The 24,042-nt window shown below is 45.8% G+C and overlaps 1 long non-coding RNA gene across 1 annotated transcript; it reads right to left on the bottom strand.

The window, feature by feature from the left end:
• Positions 1 to 609: 609 nt before the first annotated feature.
• On the bottom strand, positions 610 to 23,959 carry LOC122705495. The gene is made up of 3 exons (XR_006344124.1): positions 23,714 to 23,959; positions 16,420 to 16,512; positions 610 to 756 (listed from the first exon to the last, which is right to left on the bottom strand). It is a non-coding gene; the product is annotated as an uncharacterized LOC122705495 (long non-coding RNA).
• Between the last annotated feature and the right edge of the window lie 83 nt (positions 23,960 to 24,042).

The following is a 24,042-nucleotide window of genomic DNA, read 5'->3' as shown; positions in this document are numbered from 1 at the left end:
TACTTAAGGACAGTAGACCCACAACACACATTTATTGAGTGAACAAATGTTGCATGGATGTATTATAAAAGGTGCAGTTGCTGGGCTTCACTGGTGGTCCATGGCTGGAAATCCACCTGCTAATGCAGGGGACATGGGTTCGCTCTCTGGTGTGGGAAAAGTCCACACGCCACGGGGTAGCTAAGGCCATGTGCCACAACTACTGAGCCCACGTGCCTTAGAGCCCATGCTTCACAACAAGAGAGGGCGCTGCAATGCGAAGTCCTTGAACTGCAACTAGAGAGTAACCCCCACTCACCACAACCAGAGAAAACCCACATGCAGCAGTGGGACCAAAGACCCTGTGAACCAAAATAAATAATAAAAAATAAATGAAATTAAAGAAAAAGTACAGTTACAATAACTTGTACTTATAGATTATTAACAGCAATAGGAAAGTCAGCTAGCATCTTCCCAGCTAAGAGAAAAAGAGAAGACAAAGATCACTCTAGTTTGTTTTTATCTCTGCTCACTCTCCATCCACTTCACTGTCTAAGCAGCATCTGGCTGCAAAGGATGTGCTTCCCCCAGGTGTATGTTCAGTGGGGGAGCCATTACTCACGTCCTTCTGTCCTCTGGGGAGGCCAACTTCTCAGACATCAGTCAGTTCCTCCAAGGCACAAATGCTGGTGCTTGCTCTCCTCCAATACAGGGAGCCCACTGTGGGTTCAATGTGACTCTTTTTTGGTACTTGCTGAGTTGGTAGGCCTGGGAACCCTGGAATTGTTGGAGATAAACAGAAGCCCTAAGTGTCACAACCCACTCCCTGAGCACACCTGATCCAGGGCAAAGCCAGGCCACATATGAGCCTTCTTGTTCAACCCAATAGCTGAATGGGTCCCATCTTAGAAGTCAATGCCAGAAGATAGACTGCCTTGTTTGGAGATACAAATGCCTTTCTGGTCTTTGGCATCAACCAGGGTAACAATCTGAGTAGGGATGAAAGCCCTTTAATCTCTCTTAGCCTCAGTTTCTCCTTCTGCAAACTATAGAATATCCACCTCATAAAAGTTTTAGGAGGATTAAGTATCATAACAGAACCATCATGTCTGTTGTTCCCCCTTCAACAGTTACACATGGGAAAATGATCAGGGAATCTTATTTATTCCTCAAAACAAACAAGCTTACTTGTCTTGCTACCAGGTATGTCATTAGTATAAACCATTGATGAATGAAAGAGGACATGTCTTATATTTCACGCATCAGAATCAAGGGCGCACACTTCTACTTGCATTTTTTTAGGAAGTTGGAAAGTACTATTTGAAAAACATAGACTTTGGAATTAACCCAACCTGATTTTGCCATTTATTAGCTGTGTGACATTAGGCAAGTCACTGAACCTCTTTGTGCCTCAGTTTCTTCACCTGAAAAATGAGAGTAAATAATAGTACCCATTTCATCAGGTTGTTGTGACAATTGAGCTAATTGATAAACGTAAACCAGTGCTCCCCAAACTGCCATTTGAGGGGCACTTCTGACTCTAGCACAGCATCCAGCTACAGTGCTTCCATCTGGTTCTGAGAATCAACTCTGGTTTTACAGACACGTGCTCCGCAGTCTCTCCCACTGAGGAGGGTGTCTTATCACAGCACAGACAGGGCCTCCAAAACTAATTTCCTGGAGGCAGGGACCACCAACTGTTTATGATGATAATTATTATTGCAGATCCTTGGAATTCCTGCCCAGATTTCAGAAGTCACCCACATGCAGGAGTGTTCACAGCAGCACCCTGAGTCCTGCATAATTCATGGTCAGAGTAAAGAGCATAAAGCTGGACGTATGGTCCTAACTCTGCTCATAGCACGTGTGTGGGGCAGAGCCAGAGGCAGGGGACTGTGCTGTGTCCTTTACATACATGAATTCATTTAATCCTTGCTGCAAATCCAAGAGGGAGATGCCATTACTCCTCATTTTTTGGATGTGCAAACTGAGGCAGAGAGTGTTAAGTGTAACACAACTAAAGACCATTATCATTTGTGAGTGCTTTCCTCCTTGTTATCTCACTTCATCCTCAAGAAGCCTCATTTTGTAGATGAGCTGCTTATGGCTCAGTTTCCCAATTTTGCACAAGTCATAAGTGGTGGAGGCTGAACACAGACTCAGAATACTCCTATCCCCCAAGGTAAATTCTCAAATAAGTGTAATAAGAAGCATATGGAGAAGAATGCCTTTCGATGATCCAGGTGAAATTCTGTGGCATTACAGAGACTGGTGAGCTCATATACAGATGGAAGAAATTGAGGAAGGATTGAAAGAGAAGGCGAGTTTTAGACCTAGTGCTTAAGAGTAGGCGGGCAGTGCTGGACAAGCATACTTGGAGGAAGAACATTCCAGGAGGACTCTACATGAGCCAAAGCCTGGAGAAGAGGAGTGTTCAGGAAACAGTGGGAAGTCTTTTGATGGATCCCTGACTCAATGGCTATGAGTTTGAGCAAACTCTGGGAGATGGTGAAGGACAGGGAAGCCTCGTGTGCTGCAGTTCATGGGGTTGCAATGAGTTGGACTGAACAATAGTGACTGGACAACAACGATCAACTTTTGATGTACTGGGGAGACTGGTGGGCAGAGTGGGGAATGAGATCGGAAAGCCAGGGTGCCTCTCACCTGGGCCATGGTACCTGTCACCTTGGCAAGTTGGGACAGATGGGGTGGTGGGTCGAGAACCCATAGGTAGAGCTTGTGTCCTCAGAATCCCCTGACTGAGCTTCCTTGGCTTCCCTGGGGGCCTATGGTTAGGGACAGGGTGAGGGCAGCAGTTGGGGCGCCATGTTATTTACAAAGTGCTGGGGAGATTCAGCAACTTTCTAAAAGCAGAAACAATAAAACTTTTATAGACTGTTAGAGAGTCAGTTGCCCTTTAAGACGTGGTAAGATTGTGGGTGTGGGCTGGGAAATTTGCAGGTCAGGGAGGGTAGGGACCAAGCTAGGGAGGGGTTACAGTGAGCATGGTCTCCTCTGGTCCCATGTAGGTTTCCACTTCCAGACACATAGCTTATGGGAGGACACCAGCTCTTCTCTGAGCCTCAGTTTCCTCATCTACAAAATGGGAGATCAGAATACCCATCACTCAGGATTGCTGCAGGAATCCAGTGAGATGTACCAATGTGTCTTGGGATATTACTTTCACCGTTATTTTATACTATTATTAACCTTTTCTCATGGGTGAATACCTTTTCACCTAGAGAATGAAAGTCTTCAGGAGTCAGAGCCACATCATCTATTTCTTTTTATCAATTTAAATTTATTTTAATTAGAGGATAATTGCTTTACAATATTGTGTTGGTTTCTACCTTATATCAACATGAATCAGCCATAGGTATATGTATGTCCCCTCCCCCATGGACCTCCCTCCCACCTTCCACCCCTCTAGGTTGTCACAGAGGACTGGGTTTGAGCTCCCTGTGTCACACAGCAAATATCCAATGGCTATCTAATTTTACATATGGTAATATATATATTTCAATGCTATATGTTTTGATGCTTTCAAACTGTGGTGCTGGAGAAGACTCTTGAGAGTCCCTTGGACAGGAAGGAGATCAAACCAGTCAATCCTAAGGAAAATTAAGCCTGAATACTCATTGGAAGGACTGATGCTGAAGTTGAAGCTCCAATACTTTGGCCATTGGATGCGAAGAGCCAACTCATTGGAAAAGACCCTGATGCTGGGAGACTGAGGGCATGAGGAAAAGGGGATGATAGAGGATGAGATGGTTGAATGGCATCACCGACTCAGTGGACTTGAGTTTGCAAAAACTCCAGGAGATGGTGAAGGACAGGGAAGCCTGGCGTGCTGCAGTCCATGGGGATGCAAAGAATCAGACTCAACTGAACAACAATAACAATGTTTCAGTGCTACTCTCTCAATTCTTCACACCCTCTCCTTCCCCCATCCCTTGTCCATCTTTGACAGTGCCAAACAAACATGCAACAAATTGTTTCAACAAACCAAACAGACAAATGTTTAGTATAGTTTTGGAAGTCTTAGCTTGTTCCCTCAAACTGTACTGTGGCCGAACTGCAAGAAGCAAGGCAAGTTTCACATCATTCTTCAATACTCGCCAACCAAGCTTCATTGAACCCTTGACTTGTGAGTTCTATTCCGTGGACCTTCTGCTCTAAAGGTGTAGATTATTTTAGAATCAAGAACATGGAAAGGTGATTGCAAATGAATGATCAAGTTATGACAAATGAGAGTTGTCTTTGTGATGCTGTGGGCTCATCAGCAGAAGAGAGAGTTAGTTCTCTCTTGAGCTTCACTGGATAGGGCAGCCAGTGAGCTGCCTTTTGTTGAGTCCTGCACATCTTCCCCTGGAGGATGAGAATGGGGTGGAGGGTTGATAACAAACTGCTTCATTGTGTGTGTGTGTGTGTGTGTGATTCCAGGAGCCAACATCTGGGATGTTTTAGAAGATCTGGTTAAGAGGAAGTCTTGGTTGTCCTAGGGGAGAAGGGGTCAGGAGCTTGGGGTTTGGATTGGAGAGATGATGGGAGACGTTCATTCCTGAGGGTGGCAGGACCCAGGGTGGGATGGCTGCTTGGACGCTAAAGGACCTAGGTGCAAACACCATACTTAAACAACTTTGGTTTCTGTCCCATGCCTGAGCGTGGCACAGTGGTCATGGATATGTCTGCGGAGCAGCTCACCTTTAAAGGGACTCCACAAGCTTGGACCATGGGCCTCAACAGTGACCATGAGGGACCACAACTAAAGGACTTGCTTATGGGTCATGAAAGCCCCAAGGAGAAGGCAGTTCAGTTCAGTTCAGTTCAGTCGCTCAGTCGTGTCCGACTCTTTGTGACCCCATGAATTGCAGCACGCCAGGCCTCCCTGTCCATCACCAACTCCTGGAGTTTACTCAAACTCATGCCCATCGAGTCGGTGATGCCATCCAGCTATCTCATCCTCTGTCGTCCCCTCCTCCTCCTGCCCCTAATCCCTCCCAGCATCAGGATCTTTTCCAATGAGTCAGCTCTTCGCATGAGGTGGCCAAAGTACTGGAGTTTCAGCTTCAGCATCAGTCCTTCCAATGAACACCCAGGACTGATCTCCTTTAGGATGGACTGGTTGGATCTCCTTGCAGTCCAAGGGACTCTCAAGAGTCTTCTCCAACACCAGAGGAACTACCAAAAAATGACCAAAATCGGACTTTAAACTGAGTTTGGATTGTGAGGAACCAAAGACCAATTTGATTTAGTTCAGAAACACTTCCAGTAATAACAATTCTTGCAGCTCAAGGAGGCACAATGGACTTGTGCTAGTTCAGTTCACACTGGTGAATATTGTTAGAGAAACTGCTGTAGAAAAACTCCCACGAAGAGTAGAAAGGGCAGAGGTTTACATGAAGAACTCAGGACAAGTCTACATAGCATCTGGGTGATTTGGGTGGGGGGAGGAATTTAGTTTTGGAAAGAATACCCGGAAAATTTTATAAATTTGAAAAAGTAAGAGATGCTACAAAACCACAAGCAGTCTCTAGAATGGGAAGAAGGAATTTGGATGGGAGTGTGTCATTTCACATTGTATTATCCTTTTTGTGGTTAGAGGATCAAGCTATAGTAGGCAAAGATATTTTGGGAAATGAGGGCTTTATTTTGGTTACTCTGTATTTTGTTTCCATTTGATTATCCCCAGAGCTCTTGGGCTAAGTCCTCTTGCCAGTGAAATTTCTTGACTTGACTCCTTATTGGACTCTCACAGTCTGGTCTCATCACTAGAGTTTCATTGTTATCTGTTTGAGAGACATTGTCCATTGTCCACAGGCCACAAGAGGTGGGGAAAAAAAAAACTGTGATGGTATGGTTAAGCAGAGACAGCTTCCCTTGAGATTTTGGCTTGGAAGGATGTGTAAAAGGCCCCCCTCATGGCAAATCTAGGTAAACTCAGACCTAGGAACTAGAAAATGTTGAGGTGAGTATAGTGAACACTCTGTGGGACTGGTGCTCAGCTAAGAAGGTCCAACTGCTGGGTGAGCAGGGAAGGGTGTTACTTATGGCAGCAGCTCAAGGATGCTTTGCTAGATTGAGGATGAAGAATCATAGTTGGGGGAAAGATTAAAAAACAAAACAAAACAAGGGGCAGTGGGATGAACTGGGAGATTGGGATTAATGTACATGCACAGCCACGTGTAAAATAGATAGTTAGTGGGAACCTACAGCATAGCATGGGGAGCTCAGCTCAGTGCTCTGTGAGGACCTAGATGGATGGGATGTGGGGAGGGAGGTCCAAGAGGGAGGGAATATATGTATATATATAGCTGGGCTTCCCTGGTGGCTCAGACGGTAAAGCCTCTGTCTGCAATGCTGGAGACCCGGGTTCGATCCCTGGGTCAGGAAGATCCCCTGGAGAAGGAAATGGCAACCCAGTCCAGTACTCTTACCTGGAAAATCTCATGAACAGAGAAGCCTGGTAGGCTACAGTCTGTGGGGTCGCAAAGAGTCGGACACGACTGAGCGACTTTACAGCAGAAACTAACACAACATTGTAAAGCAACTGTACCCCTCCCCCCACACACACACACAAAAAAAAACAAAAAAAACAAGGGGGCCATAATGGGTGCCAAATCCAAAAGGTAGCTGAGGTGGCAGAGGAGAGAGCAGAGAGGTGAGGGTGCGATTGGGAGGAGAGATTGGGCTGAAGAGTCAGGACGTTCTGTGAAGGCAGTCATGTGCTCGAGCACCCTTGGCACCTGGTGGCTGGTTCATCCTGCAGAGGAGAGTAGAGTGTTGATCTTAAACACTCACCCCAGAGTCCCTTGAGAGTCTGTGGACGTCATCTGCATGCTTGTCTGCTTTCCTTAACCATCCTGCTGCCTAGCCTCTATTCTCTAGGCTGCTGGAATCCATCTGTTTAGTCGACCCTCAACCCCCAAGTGGCCAGGGAGAAGGAGGCACAGGGAAACCACAAGAGTCCACGTGGCCACAAACCAGCAACAGTAATGAAACAATTCCAATGGAGGCTCAGAAGTTGAAATAAGCAAACATTTCAGCTCAGGGTTTGGTTTATGTCTCTCTACTTTGAGGAAAGAGATTTAACAGTTTACACCAGCTGGATCCCTCTCCCAACTCACAGATGGATCTGATTTCTGCCCAATCCTCTCTCTACTTCACCAGACAGGGAGCCTCTTTAACTATCTCTGCTGCTTGCTGTACTGTTTTGGGCTCCTGGATCAAGCAAGATCTCAGATGGGAGAATGGCAGGACCTAGAGCTGCAGTCCTGTAGACGTGTGCCGAATCAGTCTGGCAGCTGGTCTATAGCTTTGCTCAAGCTGGCTGGAGCTTCGGTGTGAGCTTCTGACTCATTCACCATTTCTACCTTGATTCCCTAAGCTTCTGACACTGGGTTTCTTTATCTTGCCCCTCATGCTTCACGTTACAGCCATCTCTTAGTCTGAAGTCTTGCCTTTGAGTCCCAGTACCTATCTTCTCTCCAAACTATACCTAATACTTCCCTCCCTCCAATATAGACCTAATCTGGATCTGCCTGACTAGCCACGAGGATGTCCATTAGCTATCTCCAAACCTCCCGTAGGCCAGCCCATCCCTCTGGACTTCTAGATCACCTATTGCTGAGACCATTCTTCACCACCTGACTTGCTTTGGTGGGTCTCTTGTGTTTTGGCCAACCTTGTGTGACCTATTCCCTGCCCTCTAAGCCACTGTTGTGCTCAGTGGTTTTAAAATCATTAACCCAACAGCCAGGAAGCACTTATTTATGAAGCACCATCTACATGGTTAGTGCTATGGGAGCAATGTTGCCCAGGCAAATGACAAATGAGAGGCAATAAACATCAGTTTGTAGTGATAGGAAACCAAATGTGGCCTTGTTCATTTACCCTTATGGGAGAATTATTTGATCAAGACTCTTGGTTATCTGTTGCTATATAACAAATTACCTCAACATCTAGGGGCTTAAAATAAGAGAAAAATAATCTCTCTTACAAGTTCTGTGGGTAAAGTATCAAGAAGTGGTTTTGTTGGGCAACTATGACTCAGGACTTCTCACGAGGTTGTAGTTAAGATGTCAGATGGATTGCAATTATCTAAAGGTTCATCTGGTGCTGAAGGGTTTACTTTCAATGTAATGCATACAATTTGGTGCTGAGTGCTGAGAACACCATATTTCTTCCCATAGGCCTCTATGTAGCTTCGTAAGTGTTCCCATGACATGGTGGCTGGCTTTCTCCAGAGCAAGTAATCCAAGAGACCAAGGATGGAGCAGCAATGTCTTTTATGACTTAACCTTGGAAGCTGCAGATGTCACTTCTACCATATTTTATTGGTCACATAGGTCAGATTCAGTGCAGTGGGGGCAACATAAGGGCACAGATAAAAGAATTGAGGGTCACTGGGGACCATCTTGGAGACTGACCACAATGCCAAAGAACACTTCAGCTTAGAGGTCAGGAAGAAAATCAGTTTTATCTATTATGAAGATAATATTTGTTTAATGCTTTATCTCTAATATTGGAACAATGCCTAGCACATAGTAGGTACTCAGTAAACATCGAAGGAATGCATGATTGAGTGAACTATATATATGTATATATTACTTTCACGAAGTACTTTGTAGTTTATAAAGTACTTTTCTAGATCTTTTGCAATCTGATTATCACCTCTGTGCAGTGGATCAGGCTAGCATTATTAACCATGTTGTAGAGTGTGTAGAAGTATTGATATTAATATGCAGCATTACTAATACCATTTTATTTCTGGTATGTAAAACATCACCCAAAGTCACACAGTTTGAATCTGATGCTCTTTCTCCCCTGGTCTAGTCATACCTCGGGATCATGCTGTAACCCCAGTTCACCAGGCTGTTTCCATCTCATTGCCTCTAAGGTAGGTTCTTTGAAGTATAGGTGAGATGACCCTTGGGACTCTGAGCCAACTGCCTTTTGTAGTTTACAGGGCAGATTCACTGTGAAGCTAGTGACACGTAAGGCTCTTCACGTGCACTGGCCTTTCCAGGGCAATTCCAAACACTTTGGCAAGTAAGAACCATTTGTCTGTGGCTTCATGTAACAAACTGAAACCATTCCAGAAGATGGTAACCTGCTGTTAGGCAACATTTACAGTCACTCCTGACAATGCAGCTGTAAGCATTTGTGAAAACATCAGTGGGTTCTCAGAATAGATGTGATGGCCAGCTGATTTCCTTACTCTCACAGGAGAAATCTCTCTTCCTTGACACCTGAAGTTGCTGACAGTTTCAGTGTTTCCAACAGTTACATTTATGTTTTTTTCAGATTTGTCTCCTGGGTGGAGTATTTTAAACACAGATACTAACTTAGATTTTTTCCTTACAGAAACTCACTTTTCTTTAGCTAAATAATTGAGAATATTCAGATAAAAATGAATCAACTATGGACTTCCCTGATGGTACAGTGGATACGAATCTGCCTGCCAATGCAGGAGTCACATGTTCAATCCCTGGTCGGGGAAGATTCCACATGCCACAGGGCAACAAAGCCCATGTGCTACAACTGGTACAGACAACTGCAGTACTTCACAACTACTGAAGTCTGTGCTCCTAGAGCCTGTGCTCTGCAACAAGACAAGCCCCTGCTGGCTGTAACTAGAAAAAGCCCACATGTAGTAACAAAGACCCAGTGCAACCAAAAAAAAAAAGAATCCACTCTGAAATCAATGAAATGCACATAAATTAGTCTGAGATCAAGAAATGAATTGTAACAAGAGAAATTTCAGTGCCCAAAGCATTAATTCATTAGGAAGAAGTACATTTTTGAAGATAAGTAATAAAAATAGGGCCTCAGAACTTTGATAATTCCATCTCTAGGGAGGGGCTCATCTGGGTGGATGGATGTTCCCCCATGAAGAAGTATTCCATTCTCTGTCCAGGGTCTGTGGGCTGCAGTTCCTAACAACCATAGCCAGACAGGGGACCCCAGTGACCTTGGCCTTCTTCTGCAGGCTTATGACTGCCCAGCTCCTCCTATGACCCATGCGACCCAGCTTCTCTCTAACAAGCCAGTTAGGAGTTCTTAGACATCACCAGATAAAAAGAAACCCAGAAGAAACATTCAGTATTTATATAAAGTAAATATTTGCGTCCCCTGGCTACTCTATTCTCCTCCAGTTTCAGAAAAACCTTTGTCTCTGGACTAGTCCAGCTGAAGTTATTTTTCTCACCATCTGTAAGGGGGATTTTTCCAATTTTTTTCCAACAAGAAAATAACCCTTGGGCCAAAGGAACTGTGAAAATGTTTAGTCTCCAGAAAGGCATGCAGACTCTCAGGGCGGCAGAAGCTCTGCAACTCAATTTTGAAGAGTGCCATTTTGTCATTGATGAAATAGCCTCTCTTGCTTTGCCTTAGCACACTCACTGTCAAATTTCTGGCCCACAGTTCACAATAACTGTTCTTTAGGATGTCATGGAGAGATGACAGGGTGGGGTGCTGCAGGAATGCACAATTATTTAACTAGGTGGTGTAGAGCAAGAGAAGGGATGCTGGGCTGAGCGTCTGGAGAGCTGGCTCTAGTTCCAGTGTTCTTGTTGTGTGATCACAAGCAAGTCATTTCCTCCCTATGTGCCTTAGTTTCCCCAATTGTAAAAAGTGTGATGAACTGGTCAATCTCCTTTCTAGTCTTAATGATTTATGAGTTACTCTGAGAGGGGGCCTAGTGAGGCCAGGGTCAGGGTGGCCTGTACAAATGGCTTATTATATGAAATGAGTGATGAAGGAGACCATTCTCTATATATTCTTGAGGGGACAAGAGCAGTTTTACAGCATATACTGAATTGGCCAAAAAGTTCATTTAGCTTTTTGCATAACATCTTACTTTTTGGCCAACCCAATATTTGTACTAGTGAACTGTATCACACCAGGCCAATGGATGTGAGGGATACTTCTTGGGAAGGAGGGAGCAATGGTGATGATCAAAGCCAAGTTGACAAAGACTTGGTTCAGGAGGACAGTGCTCACACTGACGATCAAGGCAATCTGCCAGCTGGGTGAATAGTTAGGTACCAAGGGACCGTCAGAAGGCCAAGGTTAACGCAAGACAAAGTGAGGAAATGAACAGCATACATAGTGGCAGCTGAAACAGCTTGTAAGAGAGGCCCCTCCCGCCCCATTGAGAGAGCCTTTTATGTGCTTCCTGCCGAATCAGGTGCTGATGGTAAGGGCTCCACACTTGGACAACCCACTGTTTTCCAGCTCAAGTTGTGGGGAGAAAAGTGAGTGTGACTGGAGTGGGATGTGAACCCATCCAATGTTTTTATGTGACTGAATACTTATGCAAATAAATATGCAAAATAGTCTGTTGAAATATAAACGATAATCAATTCATATCAACTTTGAAAATCAACATTAAGGTAAAATTTTACCTTAACACTAAGGTGGAGTTGCTACTTAATCTCTTGAAAATGCAATTGAATGTTTAAAAATGTTTTTATGAATATAAAAATAAAACTATGATACCTGAAATAAAATGTGCAGGTGGAAACACAAGTAGATAACATGAGTCTAGCTTTCAGTGTCTGTCTGTGGTAAACATAAAGAATTAGTCTGATGCCTCTGGTATGTTATGGCTGGGCCTGCCAATAAACAAAAGTATTATGATTTGTTTACTGTCACAAAATAGTCCCTGTGTAACTGTTGTGAATACAGCATTGATTTTTAAAACTGAGGTACAATTGACATATTACATTATAATAGTTTCAGGTGTATAACATAGTGATTCAAAATTTGTGTATGTGTTAATTCTTGAGTGCCTCCGGGACCACCCACTGGAACATGGAGAGAAACAAGAAACAGACATTCAGCAAGACAAGGAGAGGCAACTTCACCCTGTATGAATCTGTTACATTCATATCTAAGAGCAAGAATATAATGTCTTAGCCTTGACTCTCAAAGAAGGCAATGGCAACCCACTCCAGTACTCTTGCCTGGAGAATCCCATGGACAAGGAGCCTGGTAGGTTGCAGTCCATGGGGTTGCTAAGAGTCGGACACAATTGAGCGACTTCACTTTCACTTTTCACTTTCATGCACTGGAGAAGGAAATGGCAACCCACTCCCGTGTTCTTGCCTGGAGAATCCCAGGGACGGGGGAGCCTGGTGGGCTGCCGTCTATGGGGTCGCACAGAGTCGGACATGACTGAAGCAACTTAGCAGCAGCAGCAGCCTTGACTCTTACCTAAGTGTATCCACTGCTCACATCCTGTCTATGCTCTGAAGGGAGTTCATCTCCAAGATTGGTGGCAGCACAGCCACAAAGCTTCCAGACTTGTGGACACAGTTTCTTTTTGATTGACAAACACAGGGCAAGAGATGTGAAGTGTTTTCCTGGGCCTGAGTGGTGTTACTCATGAGAATGGATGTTTAGGGTTATCAGCTGTGTGGTGCCAATGCTGAACTCTGGATCCCTAGTGACAGAAGCAAGCTCGTGATCTTTAATACATCCATTTACTTTGCATATGAGACCTGGTAAAGCAAGGACTCAGAGAGGGAGCCCCTTTTGCCTGAGTCTTGCCAAGTTGATGGATGTCTTAGCCGAGAGATGCCAATGGGGATGGATGATGACTAAAGAGTACACATTCAAGATAGAAAAGAAACTGAACCATAGGGAAAGAAAGTTCTATTTTTTTAGGTTCCTTTGTGCAGCTTTCCCGAAACTCTCTTCCTCCCTTAAATACAAAATGAATCACCATTGTTTGACGACTCTATACGTATTTATAATGACTACAAATAACATCTTATATAATTTTATTGAAATATGTTAAAAGATTCTTTTTTGATATGAACCATTTTAAAGTATTTATTGAATTTGTTACAGTATTTGCTTCCATTTTATGTTTTGGTGTTTTGACTGCAAGGCATGTGGGATCTGAGCTCCCCAACGAGGGATCAAACCTGTACCCTCTTCATTGGAAGGCAGGCTTAACCACTGGATCACCAGGGAACTCCCTATAATTTTAAAAACATGTTAATCTTTGCTTTCCTGGCTGGGTTGAAAACTTGGGAGTCAAGTAAGTGTCTTAAGTGTCCCTGCCTATAGCAGTGTGACAGCTATAGCACAGGCATGCAGGCCGGAGAGGCCCATGAATAGTAAGAGCTTGTGCTTTGGAGCCAGATGCTCCTAAATTTGAATCTTGGTGGTACCACTTCCCAGCTGGGTGACTCTGGAAGTGTCTCAACACCCCTAAGCCTCCGTTTATTCATCTGAAAATGGGGATAGTGATATTCCCACCTTCTATGGTTGTCCTGAGGCTTACTTATGGTGGTGTGTATGAAATATATAGCACAGTGTTCAGTGTTGTGGTTATTCTATTATTTACCTACACGGAACTGTCTCCTTGTCTTGCCTCAGCGTTGCCATGTAGACATACCAGGCTTTGTACACCAGGGCACTTGCAAGGCTATTGCCAGGAGGTGTAATTGTTAGGTCACTTTCTAAACTTAAACAGGACACAGTGTGTGGAAGGCCTGCAGGTCTCTGAGCTGACTGGGAGAGAGGAAGGATTAAGGAACCCATCAAAGCTAAAAGAGTCCTGGGACACATGAAACGTAGATCTTCAGTTGTCATTCTCCTCCTGGAGGGTGACGCTCTCTGGCAAATATTTCCTGCACTAATAGGGTGGTGGTGATGGCCCTGTCCTGAAGCAGCTCCCATCAAAGGCTGGGGAGCTGGGGAGGGAGGTGTAACTTGAGACCTCACTCCAGAAGGCCTGGAATCTCAGGGGAAACAGCCCCAGCCTGCAGACCAACACAGATTGCCAGGCTTGCCTCTGTCTCTGGGGTGGCCTCCAAGACAGGTTCTGCTTATAGCCTGGAGAAACACATGGGGCTGTAGTGTTCCGACCAGTCAGCTAACTCTCAATTGCCTGCATGGGCTCTGAGAGGCACCCTGCTTTCCACTGCCCCACTGACCACAATATTTGCTATTTTAGGTCTTGGGAGGCAGGGCCTGCAGCCCGTGTGCTATGCCATCAGTGGAGCAGTCACTCGACAAACATTTGTACCCTCTGATTCATCTCTGGGCACGGGGCCGGGCGTGCAGAGGACAGGAAGAGGGTCAGGAGGCTCTTCATTCCACAGCTTACACTCTGGTTGGGAAAAGATATGGCTGTTCTCCAGCTGTTAATGTAATAAATGTATGTCCTAAATGTCACATTACTGTTTTGGAGGGCAAGGGAGAGGCCCGGACAGTTGACTGGGGTGATCGAGGAGGGAGTCTCAGAGTAAGGGGGCTTGCTTTCCAGGTAGGATGACTCCCTGGACTTGCAGTTGCCCATCTCTCTGCAGGCCTTGCACAGCCAGCTTAGGTGCCCAGCTGCCAGGATTTGGGGGAGGAGGTGGTGGAGGGGCGTCAGCCTTTTGCCCAGACTCGTATAAGAGTGTAATTCTTCCAGCAACCTGAGATGAGGTTTGCAGATCACTTCTCATGAATACCCCAGGCTCTGGGGCAGCTTTTAGAAAAGGCAAAACACCATGAACAACTTGCCCGGCTTAAAAAAGAGAGGGGAGGAAAGAGAGTTCCTGCTGGGGTGGGAGAGAAGCCACCTGTCAACTCCCAACAATGACCTGGCAGCCAGGTGATGGAGCCACCTTGGTATCAGATCTTCCAGCCCTCATCAAGCCTTCAGGTGACCGCAGCCCCAGCCAACATCTTTTTTTTTTTTTTCCATTTCTCATTTAAAAATTTATTATTGAATGAAAAATACAAAGAGATAAGGTAAAATATGTTTTGACATGAGAAAATGTCTGTGGTACATTACTAAGTGTGACTACAAAACTGAATATAAAGTATGATCATATAGATCAGGGGTTCCCAACCTCAGCCATGTTAACATTTTGGGCCAGGTAATTCTTTATTGTAGGGGGCTGTCCTGTGCATTGTAGGATGTTTAACACCATCTCTGGCCCCAGTACATCAAAGGTCATTTGTATTCCCAATGGTACTTCTCTCCTGACCCAGCAGTGACAACCAACAAGTCTGCAGACAATGCCAGATGTCCCCTGGAGGTCACAGTGACCCTGGATTGAGAACCACTAATATAGGTGTGGGGCTTCCCAGGTGGCACAGTGGTAAAGAATTCACCTGCCCAGCCAACATCTTGACGGCATCAAAGACCCAAACCTGAACCACCAACCTAAGCAACTCCTTAGATTCCCAAACCACAGAAACTGTGAGAGATAAGAACTATTCATTGTTTTAAGGCACCAAGTTTTGGGGTAATCTGCTACATAGGAAGAGATAGTGAATGCAGGAGGGTATATATCTCTTGGGCTCATGTGTCAGGACTGGTGGGATTCCACTTGACATTTCTACTGTCCATCCTATTAGAAAGTCCTTCATCATGAGAGAGAGAAAGAGAGAGAAAGAGAGAGAAGAGCCATGGTACCCCTTTGTCCTCTGCAGAGCTGGGAACAGAGAACAGACAACTCAGGCTGCCTCTTTGGCTCTCAGCTATGCTAGCCAGCAATGCTTTGACCATTTTACCAGGAGTCAGCAAACTCTCCCTTAGAAGGCCTGATAGTATTTTAGGCCTTGCAGGGCATACACAATATGTCTTGTGTATGTTTAATCATTTAATCAATTATGTTTACTATAATATATTAATATATTAATTATTATTAATATAATATATAATATATTAATATATTAATAAATATAATTAAATATGCTTAATCATTCAGTAGTGTCTGACTTTTTGCAACTCCATGGACTGTAGCCCACCAGACTCCTCTGTCCATAAGATTTCCCAGGCAAGAATACTGGAGTGACTTGCCATTTCCTTCTCCAGGGGATCTTCCCAACCCAGGAAACAAAACCCGTGTCTCCCATGTCTCCTGCATTGGTGGAGAGATTCTTCATCACTGAGCCACGGAAGCCTGATATCTCTGTTACAACTACTCAGTACTGCTCTTGCAGCAAATAAAAAGCATTAGACAATACACAAATGAACGAGCATGGCTGAGTTCTAATACAACTTTACTTACAAAAACAGGGGAGTGATTCATGGGCTGTAGTGTTCTAATCCCAGATTTTTACAAAGGAAAAACATTACAGGAAGGTCTATGGCCAGACAGGCTCAGGGAGCCAGCAGAACACTTCCCATAAAGGGGAAGGAGCTCCTAGCTGCAGGAGGCCAAGATATTTAGCCTTTCTTGCAAACAAAACTGCATGTGAAGAATATGTAAGGGACCTCCAGGTTTACTGACAGTTTGAGCATCTGTTAGGTATGTTACTGAGGAAATGGCCACACCTGCTGGAAAGTCCCTTTCAGCCCCTGGAAGAACTGTGTGCCAGGCACTGCTCCAGTGGTTACTGCTTTCACACCTATTACCTCCCGTTTTCCTTATCTCCAGTTATTGCTGTATAGCAAATTAGCCCCAGACTCAATGGCTTACTCACATGGCTGGAAAGTTGGTTTCCCTCCATATCATTGTCTCCAGGAGGCTGCTTGAGCATCCTCACAATATGGCAACTGGCTTTCTCCATAGCTACCTATCAAGAAGACCAAGAAGGAGCTGTAATGTTTCTATGACCCACTCTGGAAAGTCATACACCAGCATATCCATTGCATTCTATTGTTAACCTAGGTCAGCCCTGATTCAATGTGAAAGGGACCATACAAAGAGCAAGAATACCAGGAGATAAGGATCACTGGGGCAATCTTGAAGGCTGGGTAGAATGAGTGAGTCCTAAGATTAGTGTCACACTAACGATGTGTGTATGTGTGTGCGTGCTCAGTTGCGTCCAACTCTTTGTGACCCTTTTGGACTGTAGCTTACCAGGCTCCTCTGTCCATGGGATTTTTCAGGCAAGAATACTGGATGGGTTGCCATTTCCTCCTCCAGGGGATCTTTCTAACCTGGGATTCAACCTGGGTCTCCTGCATTGCAGACAAATTCTTTACTGCTGAGCCATCGGGAAACTACAAAATTTTGCCCACTTAAGTTTGGTGGTTGTGTGAGGAGGAGTAAATGGAATGGACTCTTATCACCTGCTTGCTCAAGTCTATATAGGTGACTTGTTTTTCCAGGCCCTTAATATTGAGGGCAATAAGGCTAGGTACCAATGGCTGTGGTTTTTAGCTACATTTGACCAGAAGTTTTCATTACTGGGATTCTATCCTTGAGGCTCTGCCATTTCTGAGAGTCTGCAGTAAATGTTTGTCTTTCTGTTTTGGATTCCCAGCATCTGAATACCTTCCTAGATGAATTTCCCATTGTGTGAGTCTTGGTAGGGGTGGGTTCCTGCCTGCTTCTTCAGTTTGTCAGTCTTTGATTTACCCTACGTCTCTCCCAAACCCCTTTGATATTTAAGTTGGCTATTCAGTTTCTGGTTTACAACCAGAAATCCTGGCTGTCCCTGAAACTCCAGGAGCTGCACTCAGAGGAAGCTCATTTGGTGCCAAAGCCACTGCATCTCTAATGCTATTATAGTAACAGTTGACAGAGTAGAACACAGACCTCAGTTCAGTTCAGTTCAGTTTAGTCACTCGGTAGTGTCTGACTCTTTGTGACCCCATGAATCGCAGCATGCCAGGCCTCCCTGTCCATCACCAGCTCCCGGAGTTTACTCAAACTCATGTCCATCAAGTCGGTGATGCCATCCAGCCATCTCATCCTCTGTCGTCCCCTTCTCCTCCTGCCCCCAATCCCTCCCAGCATCAGGGTCTTTTCCAATGAGTCAACTCTTTGCATGAGGTGGCCAAAGTACTGGAGGTTCAGCTTCAGCATCAGTCCTTCCAAGGAACACCCAGGACTGATCTCCTTTAGGATGGACTGGTTGGATCTCCTTGCAGTCCAAGGGACCCTCAAGAGTCTTCTCCAAAATCACAGTTCAAAAGCATCAATTTTTCGGCACTCAGCTTTCTTCACAGTCCAACTCTCACATCCATACATGACCACTGGAAAAACCATAGCCTTGACTAGGTGGACCTTTGTTGGCAAAGTAATGTCTCTGCTTTTTAATATGCTATCTAGGTTGGTCATAACTTTCCTTCCAAGGAGTAAGCGTCTTTTAATTTCATGGCTGCAATCACCATCTGCAGTGATTTTGGAGCCCAAGAAAATAAAGTCTGACACTGTTTCCACTGTCCCCCATCTATTTCCCATGAGGTGATGGGACCAGATGCCATGATCTTAGTTTTCTGAATGTTGAGCTTTAAACCAACTTTTTCAGTCTCCTATTTCACTTTCATCAAGAGGCTCTTTAGTTCCTCTTCACTCTCTGCCATAAGGGTGGTGTCATTTGCATATCTGAGGTTATTGATATTTCTCCCGGCAATCTTGATTCCAGCTTGGGCTTCTTCCAGCCCAGCGTTTCTCATGATGTACTCTGCATATAAGCTAAATAAGCAGGGTGACAATATACAGCCTTGACGTACTCCTTTTCCTATTTGGAACCAGTCTGTTGTTCCATGTCCAGTTCTAACTGTTGCTTCCTGACCTGCATACAGGTTTCTCAAGAGGCAGGTCAGGTGGTCTGGTATTCCCATCTCCTTCAGACCTCAGAGTTAGACAAATCTAGATCTGAATCCTAACTGTACCAGTTTAATGCAACAAGTTAACTTTCAACAAGTTTTTTAACTGCTCTGAACTTGCATTCCTTTACCCATAAAATTAAGAAAGCAACATTTAGCTTGCAAGATTGACCTGAGGGTTAGCATATAGCATTGTGCCTGACACTTAGTAGATGCTTAATAACTGCCCTTGTATAGTAAATGATAATGGTTCCCAGGAGGTGCAATGGTAAAGAATCTGCCTGGTGATGCAAGAGATGTGGGTTTGATACCTGGGTTGGGAAGATCCCCTGAAGCAGGAAATGGCAATCCACTCCAGTATTCTTGCCTGGAAAATCCGATGGACAGAGGAGTCTGGCAGACTACAGTTCATGGGGTCACAAAGAGTCGGACATGACTGACACACACACTATGACCACCACCATGCAGACATGACAGTAGTTACATAGAAGGCAGCAAGAAAAGCATTTCTCTCCTTCTGGCCTCAGGGTACCTTCCCAGCCTCCTCACTGTGTGGACACATCTAGGACACACCACAGGCTATCAAGACTCATCTCTGGCTTTCATGCTCTATATGGACTCTACTGGAACAAAAGAAACTGCTTTATATAATAATGGCAACGATGGACATGTGCTGTGCTTCCTCCTTATGTAACCCCTTTCACGGTTTCCTGAGGATGCAAATTTACTCCTATCTGATGACAGGTCTTTGGAACTTGAACTTCCTAATCTCTCAATAATAACTGCTCTGTAGAGTTCTCAAAGCTGATCCTACCTGTGGAGTTGAATAGCCTCTTCCGATAAAGAACTTGCTACAAGTCCTCTAGGAACAGTTCACAACATGACTAAAAGATGCCCCCAGTTTCATCAGCAGTGCTTTGCAAATGGAACTCTTTGTGGGCTGCCCTGAAAGCCTAGAGCATCCAAGGTGGGCCTGTTACTTCAGGCCCTGTTGTGGTCCTTGCACTGTGGTCTCAGATCATTCAGGACTTTGGCCTGGGTCCCCAGCCTGATACAGCCTCGAGGCTACTAGAGACTGACTCGATGGAAAGGCACATTCTGAGATGCTCAGCTACAGTAGGAACTCTGATTTCCCCAGTCCCCTCTATGAGTGGGAAAGCTGGTCTGTGGTGTTTCCCCTTGTCGATCGTGGCTGCTGAGTCAGTACTGGTTGTTCATAGATGGTAAGTTTGCTTGAGTTGCTACATCGTGGCACTGACTTTCCCAAGAGAAAGCACACCATCTTTCTGTAACATCCTCTTAGCTACCTATCCTCTTGTGTAGGCAAGGAGGGACCACATACTGGGTGAATACCTAGAGGCAAGAGTCATGTGGGCCCTTTTGGAGGCTACCACACATCTTACTCCACATAAGAGTGCTCATGGGTGGTAGAAAGTGTCCTGTATATAAAGAAAGAGATGGAGGCTCTTACTGGTCTCCATATGGTGGAGAGGACTAGGGGTTGGCAGTTAGGACCTGGACATCAGTATTGGCTCTGCCCTGGCCTCCTGTGTGTCCTTGAATGAGTCACATCCCCTGGTGGAGCTCTAGTTTTCTTAACCATGGATAAGAAAGGCTTTTGAACTTGGGTCAGTGTGGCATAGGGGCCCAATCCCTGCCACTTAGCCAGTTCCTTCATTTCTGTGGACTTCCATTTCCTCATCTGTAAATGTGAGGATAAGAACACCATCTCCCTCCTAAGACTGATGTGGGGAATAAAAGCTGTGCCATGTACTAATACCACCACATAGAAGGTGCTCAGTAAATGTCTGCTGCCATAATTAGCAGCAGAGATAGCAATATCACCTCTGGCTTTAAGATCTTTGTTCCACATTCTGCTCTGAGCCCTGAGAAAAAGGGGCTTCTGTATCCTCCTCCCCCCACATTGGTTCAGACTCCTGATTCCCTCTGGACTGGCTTTGGGCAGTTGCACTCAGGTCTCTGGGATAGACTGGGGGTGTGTGTCTGTTTCCTTTCCCAGCATCTGGTTCTAGGCACTTGCTAACCGGTGATAGCTGAAACCAGGAACTAAGCACCCAGAACAGCCTCACGCTGAGAGTTGGGGCCAGCCCTTGGGACAACTGTGAAATATATGATCACAGGGTGCAGAGATGGAGTGGGCCTCAGACATCATCTGGTCTCTGATCTAACTACCCCTCCAACCTATGGGACCACCCTTCCTCCTCCCCAGCTCTGTGTGAACAGCTCTCTGAAGACCCACTATCTACAGCTTGAGGTCCATGGAAGCAGCCCTCAGGAGACTGCTGGCTTGAGCCCTGCCTTCCCAGACCCAATCTGTGGCCAAGCCATTGTACAAAGGCTTCAGCTGCAAGCTTCACCCCTCTACTAGAGACCATGGGGAAGACATCCATCCTAGCAAACCCATTCTCATCATGCTCAGCCAGGAACCACAGTCTCTTCAGGTACCCTTGGGCTCCCAGACTCCATCCCCACACTGCTCTGTTTATTTGCTTAGTTGGCCTGCCCTGCTTCCCCTATCCCCTTTATCTCCACCTCTCCATGACAGTAAGCTCCTCTGTAACTTTGGCCTTTTCTTTCGACACTCCTTTCTCTCTGCCTGCCTTCTTCTTGGGTGGGGGCTGCTCTTCTCACATACCATTCTCAGGGTCAGAGGATTAGTCTGCAGTCCTCCTGGCTCCCTTAAGCCACACTTACACTCCCTTTCATCTGATAAAAGCCTTTGCTCCTTCACACTCACACCATTCACTCCACTTTCCATCCCTGATGCTTCCCTGGGCTTCTGGTCAACCATTTGCTCACTGACCATCTTGGCTCCTGTAGTTCTTTCCACCTCAACTTCTTCCTGATTCCTAGGCCCTTCATCCTTCATGAGGGTAATTTTTCCAAGATCTCAATCTCAACCTCATTGACATGAACATTTTCTTACCTTAGCTACCCATTCCTTTCTCATAACCAAAAGGGCATCACCCCTCAAATTCCAAATTCCAGTATCTCACTCTCTGGTCGTCATTGTTTGTCCTTCCAGCTTACTTCCTTAAGGTCCTCTGCAACAATTCTTTGACCTCATCATGCACTCAGGCCTACAGGGACCAGTTCTTCCCCACTACCCATCAGTGGCTTCACTTCCCTTTCTGTCCCAGGTTCCATGTTCCTTCACTGGACTCACTCCCTTGAACACACCTCCAACTCCCTTGCTTCTGTTGGCTTCCTTTGCCCTATACCCTTCTTGCAATAACATTTGGCCTCAGTGCAGGGCTCTTGTGCTTGTAGAGCTTCTGAAAACATATAATTTCCTTTGGACATCTGGGTGGTCACTACACTGCAGGGCAGGTAGGAGGGCAGGAATTTCTATTCTGTCTTATGTATGAGGTACTAAGGCTGAAAGAGGTGAAGTGCCTCTTCCAGATTTGTCTAAAGCTGAGCCTCAAACTCAAGTTTCCTGGCCCCAAGGCCACCTCACCTGTCAATGGCAGCCCTTCTAGAATAGGTTGGAATTTGGATACTTGGTGACAAGTGTGTGAGTGGGGGAAGGGCACCCCAACAGAGGGGAGAATGTTCTCTAGTGACAGTGGGGGCAGGAAAGGTGGAGATCCAGAGAGAGTGGGCCCATGGTGTTCCTTACAGGCCCCACAGTGGCTGAGAGATTCTCTCAGAGGCTGTCTTGCAGAGGTGCGCCGGCCATGAAATGCAAAACCTGATGCCATTGGTAAGGCACACTGTCTGAAATAGAATTCTTCCAGCTTCCTGGCCTTCTGCAAATCCCATTTCTTTCCTTGTCAGGGCTCTGGGGCCGAAGGCCCTGCCCGGCTCTGCACATCAAAGACAACACCCATTTTCCCCACACATCTCTCAGAGGCTTTTAACCAGCCTCTGACAATAAAATCGCTTTTAAATAAAAACCAAGACTCAATATTCGGCAGGAAAGGGATTAACAGGATCAGTCAGGGGATGACATCATGCTATTTTTGCTGGCACTTATCCAGCTCAACTGTGAGGAGTCTGGGTGTGGAGGGAGAAGATACAAAAATACATATATATTTTTTTCTTTCTTTCTTTTTCTTTTCAACTGACCTGGCTGCTCTGAGTCTAGGTCTGGAAAATCTGGGGAGCTAGAGGGAGCTGGCAGGGCTTGGGATGATCCTCTGTCGGGTCAGGGCATCTGCCAGTTGGAGGGAGGTAAGCACAGCAGGCCTGCAGGGACAGAGCAGAGACTGGGGTGGGCTTTCTGCTGTGTCATTTTCCTGGGGCCTCAGGCAATGGGCAAGGAAAGGCCCCATTTGGTGATCAGGCCCTCAACTTAGAGAAAGGTGCCCTCCAAAGTGGGCAAGTGTACAACCAGTGGTGGAGACAGATTGATCTAGAAAACTAGGGCTTGGCCCCATCACCCACAGCCCTCTGGGTGATGCCACTAGGCCATGCCAGAATATCAGAGCTCTGAGGGCCTTGGAGGACACCTGCTCCACTGGTTCCCAAACTTAATTTTTTTTGTTTGTTTGTTAAGGAACTTCAGCTTTAGGTGGCCTGCTGCATGCTGTAAAGATGAGAGAAGATGAGCTACAAGGCTTGGAGCCTCCCCCCCGTCCTGGGACTCCCTTGGAATCTAACATCAAACATACAAACCCAACATTTCTGATCATTCATTTGCGAACACTTAGTGCTTGCTCCGTGCCTGACACCTACCCCATGAGGCTTACATTTTGGTGTTGATTCATCCACGTTACATAAATAATGACAGAAATAAATGTTAACTGTCTCTACCCTGACATGCATGAAGAAATTCAGTTGTTTCTTTTGTGCCAGATTGTTAGGACTCCAGGCTCTGGACCACCAAGCCTTTCCAACTTAGTCCCATACTCCCCTCCCACCTAACCCCCAGCACCATCCAGTCCTCGATGCGTTTTTCCAGGCTTAACTTGTGTTTCCCCACCTCCAGAGCTGCCCCCTCTCCTCTTTCCTCCTTTCTCCCCCACCAAGCATCTCCAGTGTGCCTGGAAAACCCCAGACAGCCCCACATGTCTGAAGTCTCCTCCACTGGAAGTAACCTTCCAGCCCTCCTCATCACCACTGCCTGGCCCTGGGAGAAGGGGAGCCACCAGCATTGGCTGAGGAGCAAGAAACCTGGACAGGATGCCCATCCTGCTGCCAAGATCTCAGATGAGTCACCCAAGCTCATAGTGAACTCACCCGTGAACTCACCTCAAGTCCAGACTTGTCTGATCATCTCAGGTGTGCCCAGCTCCTCACCTGGGGAAACTCCTTGAAGGCCAGGGTCTATTCTCTCTTTCATCTTCTCCCAGTGCTTTGAGCTCATTTGATGCCATACATGACACTTGTCCATTGGCTGTGCATCTTATTGGGTGCTCCTGGGCCAGCGTCTCTCACTTGTTCATTTGCTGCTCAGAGCTTTCTTCTCCTGGGCAGACTGAAGAAGCTCCTGCTGGGGTCTCATTCAGACCCCCAAACATCTGTTGAGCACCTTTTGCTCTCCATATCCTGTGCTCCGACGGCATCTTCTCTTCCTTTCA

The sequence above is a fragment of the Cervus elaphus genome, chromosome 12, assembly GCF_910594005.1.
Source record: "Cervus elaphus chromosome 12, mCerEla1.1, whole genome shotgun sequence".
NCBI lineage: Eukaryota > Metazoa > Chordata > Mammalia > Artiodactyla > Cervidae > Cervus > Cervus elaphus.
Note: the sequence above shows the minus strand (reverse complement) of the source record. Positions and strands in the feature narration are given on the sequence as shown.